Raw genomic sequence first — 5,661 nt, forward strand, 5'->3', positions numbered from 1 at the left:
AGCGGGCACCCGCCGGATCAGGAACTGACAGGCTGCCCGGGCCCGCAGACGTCTGCTCTGCAAGCTCCTCGCGCTCTGCAAACTTCGCGGGCGGGGAAGGAGAAAGGCGTTCCTGAGCTCCCACCCAGGCGGTCGGAGCTAGGGCCGGGACCGTCTGACGTGCCCACAGCCAGACCAGAAATCAGAGCATTCTCCTCTCCAGCTACTCAATGCCTCAGACCAAAGTCAGAAACGCCAGCTCCCTACCTAAGGAGTTGAGACGGTACAGGAAACTGCCCCTGTCTGAACTTTTCGTCAAAGACGTTGCGATTTCCCAGACAGGTATTGATCTGAAAACTCTCCAGCAAATGAGCACCTATGATCTCTGCGGCGCGCGGCACTGCAGCCTCATACTGAGCCTGGGACACAAGGAGCTCTCCGAATTAGGAGTGGTGGATCGCACACATTTCAAAGACTACCAATAGTGCAAGACATGGTTTGCCAAGCCGGAAAGGTACCTTGGAGGAAGTCCTTTGGATGCCCAACCTGTGAGATGTTTGAGATGAGTGATTTACTAGAGCTGACACCCTGGCTGGCTTCAGGACAGGATACTCCCTCCCTCAGGACTGAGACTCTGTTCAGTGTGTAGTACCTAAAGAAAAAAAATTGTATATGAAATGCAGTTGATGAATTTTTTTCAAAGCAGGAGGGCAGAAAATCATGAGGAAAAACAGTAATAAAAGTGTGTGTGCGTGTGTTTTAATGGCAGAATGATTGGGTTCTGAAAGGTGTTTTCATGTCAGGGTTTGTCCCAAAGAAAGTAGAACTGGAGCTCTGAAGGATGAACAGGAAAAGAGGCAGGGTACGAGAGCACCATTCAGCAAAGATACAGACATGGATGAAAAAGCGCAGTTGGAAGGTGGTGCAGTCTGATTGTGTAATTCATATGTTGAAATCTGAGCCCCGATGTGATGGTTTTAGGAGACAGAGCCTTTGGAATGTGAGAGGTCATGAGGATGGAGCCTTCATGAAGAGCGTTAGTGCCCTTATAAAAGAGGCCTGGCAAAGCTGTTGGTCCCTTCCACCCTGTCCATGAATCAGCCAAAGGGCCCTCTCCAGGGTCTGCTTGGGCCTGGATCCTGGATTTCCCAGCCGCAGGATTATGAGAAATATTTTTTGCTGTTTATAAGCTACCCAGGTTATGATATTTTGTTATAGCATTGCAAAGGGACTAAGAAAAAAGAGAACTGACTATATATTTATTAATTATTGGAATAGGTAGAAGAAAGTGTATCTGTTTAACCTTCTATTTGTTTTTTGAAAATGAAGAGAGGAAAAGGAATGTGTGTGCATAATACCAAAAAGAGAAGCCATACATAAAATTTTTAAAAAATTAAAAAGCACCATAATGAAACAAAAATGGAAACTACATGGGAGAGAAGAAAATGCATACCACAAATGACATAGGATTGAATGGCTTTAATGTACAGACCTTTTACAAAACAAATAGAAAAAAGTTAACACTCAGGCTAAGCGACCTAATGAGCAATTCACAGAGAAAGACATTTTAAAAGCTAATAAGGCCAACCAGTGTGGGATAAGCAGGAGGGCACTTCTGCACTGCAACAGGAGGGCACTGCTTTACTGTGGCTGGGGCTACATGTGTGAAAAGGATTCAATCCTGGCCCCAGCTAAATAGGCCGAGTGAGTCAGCCTGTGGTCCTAGCTGATAGGATTCTGGGGCAGGTGGATTAAGAGGTGGAAAGGTCCTCTCAAAAATACCTTTCTTGAGCCAGTCACGGTAGCGCAGTATAACACAACACTCCAGAGTACTGAGGCCATATAGATAGGTCCCAAATTCACGTCCTGAGGTCTCTCTGTACATACACTCTCTGGGTGCACATATGTGTGCCTATGATCCCGGCTGGCTAGGGCTGGGGGTGGATACAACATGAAAATCCTTTTGGGAATCTCTCTCTCCTCTCTCTCTCTCTCTCACTCTCTCTCTCTCTCTCTCAATGCAGCCATTAACACAAATAATTAAATCATAAACAAAGGAATTGAACATGTATTTCTTCAAAGAATATGTAAAACCTGTCAATAAGTACATGGAAAGATGTTTCACTTCGCTAGTCATCAGAGAGATACAAATCAAAACCACAATAAGATACCTCTTCCACTCACCAGGATGACTATAACCAAAAAGAAAGATAATAACCAGCATTGAAGAGGATGTGGTGGGAATATGAAATGGTGCAGACACTTAAGAAAACACTTTGGCAATTCTTCAGAAAGTTAAAGATGTAGTTACCATGTGACCCAGAAATTTCTATTCTAAATTTTTACTCAAGAGAATTGAAAACATACATCCATACAAAAATGTGTACATGAATGGTCAAAGCATCATTATTTCTAATAGCCAAAAAGTGAAAATCACCTTACATTTACCAACTGGTAAATGAATAAACAAAATGTGGAGTATCCATACAATGGGATAACAGTCACCCATAAAAAGGAATGAACTTCTGATGCATGCTAACAGCATAGATGAATCTTGAAAACATTATGCTAGGTGAAAAAATCCACATACAAAAGGCCACACATTATATGTATAGGGGGTGAATACTAACAGGTTCAACATTTCTTCTTGGAATAATGAAACTCTTCTAGAATTAGATGGTGGTAATGGTTGTACAACTCTAAATACATTAAAAACCACTATTATGTAATTTAAGAACTTAGTGGAATAAAAATCATATCTTAATAAAGCTGCTATTTAAAAATTGTATAGAACTGAAATATATTCTACAGATAAAAACTGTAGGAGTGTGTATGTATGTGTAAAAGTAGACCTAAAAACATTTTGAAAACAATACAATAGTATGTTCAAGAGTGGAAAGATGAGCTAGGGAGACGGTTTTTTGTTTTGTTTTGTTTTGTTTTGTTTTTGTTTGTCTGTGTTTTTGAATTTTTATAGTAATGAACTTAAACTGCTTTTGTCCTCATAAGAACTTTTCAAATATTCTAGTAAATCAACCATATGAATTCCCAGCACTATGTGGAATAGTTCTGCCTGAGGACCACCTGAGTTGTTGAAAAAAAATTGAGAAAAAGTAAGAAAGAAGTCCAGCCTCAATGACGCAGTTGGTAGCATGCGAAACTGCAGTGCTGGAAGCCTCACGGCTGACCTCGGGTTTGGATCCCGGCCTGGTTGATCTGCAACATATCAGGTGCGTGAGCACATGCTCAAGCTCCTGATGAGCTGGAGGTCTGGAGAAGGACGATCACAGTGTGACCAGACCTTATCAAGGGTGCTTTCTCTCTCTCTTTCTCTCTCTCCTGTGAACGAATAAAATAAACAAAACTTTAATATATATGATTTTATATATATATGATAAAAATAAGAGAGATACATCTTACATGCATACTTAGGTCTTTCCAGACCCAAAATTATTTAAAGGAAAGCAATCAACCAATGGTTGAGATTCCAAAATTACTTTGCTAATATGTAACGGTAAAAGCAAAGTCTACATTTAAGAAGCTGCCCTCTATCCAGGCCAGTAACTCCTCCTCACTGCCAGGTCATGTCACTGAGACATTCTGATAATACCAACCAGAACCTCAACAGCAGAGCTGTTGTTGTAGATTCAGATCTAGCCTTCCTTTTCATAGCACTTTGCATTTTTCTATAAAAAGCAACATTTAGCAGCATGGCATTACAAATGTATTATATTGTAGAATGATAATATTTCTTCTTAATGTTTGTTATTATATTTCCTCATTGGAGGATTTGTGGTATCTTGACCTTACCTTGTCATAGCAGTTTAAAAATAACTTCGTGATGTCAAAATACACAGTGTGTTTGTCTGCTGAGAACAGCATTCAAGATGGCCAAATAAAAGTTAAGCATTGAAAGTTAATTATTTGCTACAGTTATCTCTCTGAAGATTAGGTATCCAAAATAAACATCCAGGGCGAACCTACCCTCCACAGGCTTGGATACTGGAGATAAAAAGTTGAATTAATGAGAATAATGATACATTTGTGGTAGGGAGGAGGAGGAAAAATGTTGTTCTGATGCTTAAATGAATGGATGTGTGGGCAAGTGCTTTCAAACACTAATGAGCAAATTTAAGGCACACTTGTGTTTTTAAGGCAAGATGAGGCTGTTATGTTTTAATACAGAAGGACGATGCTGAAAGGAATTAAATTAGTTGCCCATGTTCTAAGAAAAACAGGACTAATAAGCTAGACACAAGATTTCTGAACTCTGAAATGACAGAAGGAAAAAGCCTCCAGTGGGGAGAGGGTGCAACAGTGGTATGAAGGCTATAGAGAAACATCCCCAGCACAACAGAAGCTACTAGTACTTAGCCCTAGAAGAGTGGGTGAGACAGATATGCATAGTTGGGTGTAAATAAACCCAAACTAACACAAGCGAACGTGGGGTTTGGCTGGATTCTCAATACTTCAGAAGTGATTCATGCATAGCTATGTCCTTCAGATCTCAAGATGGAAATGCAACTTGTCATGCCATTGTTGAAGAGGATTTCCCTAGAGTCACACTCAATAATGTCCCTTTAGTATAGTGATCAGCCTAGTATACCCATTGCTGATGCTCATTTAGTCAAAGTCTAAGTATTCTCCTCCTTTCATTTTCTTTAGTTTGCTATAGATTGCGTGCACTCACCAGAGACGAGATGAAGGGTAGACAAGAGAGAGAGAGAGTAAGAGAATTTAGGGCACGAATGCACAAATGTCCGGCATGATTTTCTTTTTCATTCTTATTTTTAGAGAGATTTTTGCTTTAGGGTGCATGCACTTGCCAGAGAGACAGATAGTGAGAAATCACCCCTCAAGGGGGATGGCCACTCCACAACCCCTTCTCCTCCATTTTCCTCTTGGGGTTTTGGGCATGCAAGCACACATGCCCTGCATGAGTTTTAAGTCACTGTGTCTGGGACTCAAACCATGGTCGACTATGTGGGAATCCAGCAACATAACCATTACACCATCTGCTGGTCCCCCTGGCATGATTTTCAAGACACTGGGTCTAGGACTTGAACTGTGCAGCTGGCCATATGGGATCCACCTGTCTTAACCTCCACATCACTGTTGGCCCTTCCCTCTCCTCTCTATCCTCTCTTTAGTATGGCAACTTTTTCTTTCTGTCTTTCCAAGTCTTCCTAGGAATATGAACTGGGATCAGAAATCCTGTGTTCTGTTTATTGTAATTATTCTTCGTTAATTGTATTGCTAAGCTATAACTTGCCTTTGGCTTGGTTTTGTTTAATGAGCAGGTTGCAGAAGTTTTCTCCTTTCACTATTACCTTATAGAGAAAACAATTACATCATTCTAGCTATGATATTGCAATACATTAGCAGTATGTGGATCTTGAACAAAACAGGAAAACTAAAGGCAATTTTTACTCGTCATAGTACCACAAAACTGGTGAGTCTGCTTGGAAAACCAGAGGGAACTAAACAATGAGTAAAGTTCTGCTGTCCAATTGGTTAGCTTCATTGCAAACCCTAAAATGAAAAGCTTTTGGAACCAAACCATTCTTTTTTTTTTTTTAAGAGAGATTTTCACTATAGGGCACATGCACTTTCAAAATATATTTTTTATTACTATTCTTCCATGACCTTCTGCTCTCCTGCTTTGAAAGCGTGTCACAAACT

Source organism: Tupaia chinensis, unplaced genomic scaffold, assembly GCF_000334495.1.
Source record: "Tupaia chinensis unplaced genomic scaffold, TupChi_1.0 Scaffold000550_1, whole genome shotgun sequence".
NCBI classification, from domain to species: domain Eukaryota; kingdom Metazoa; phylum Chordata; class Mammalia; order Scandentia; family Tupaiidae; genus Tupaia; species Tupaia belangeri.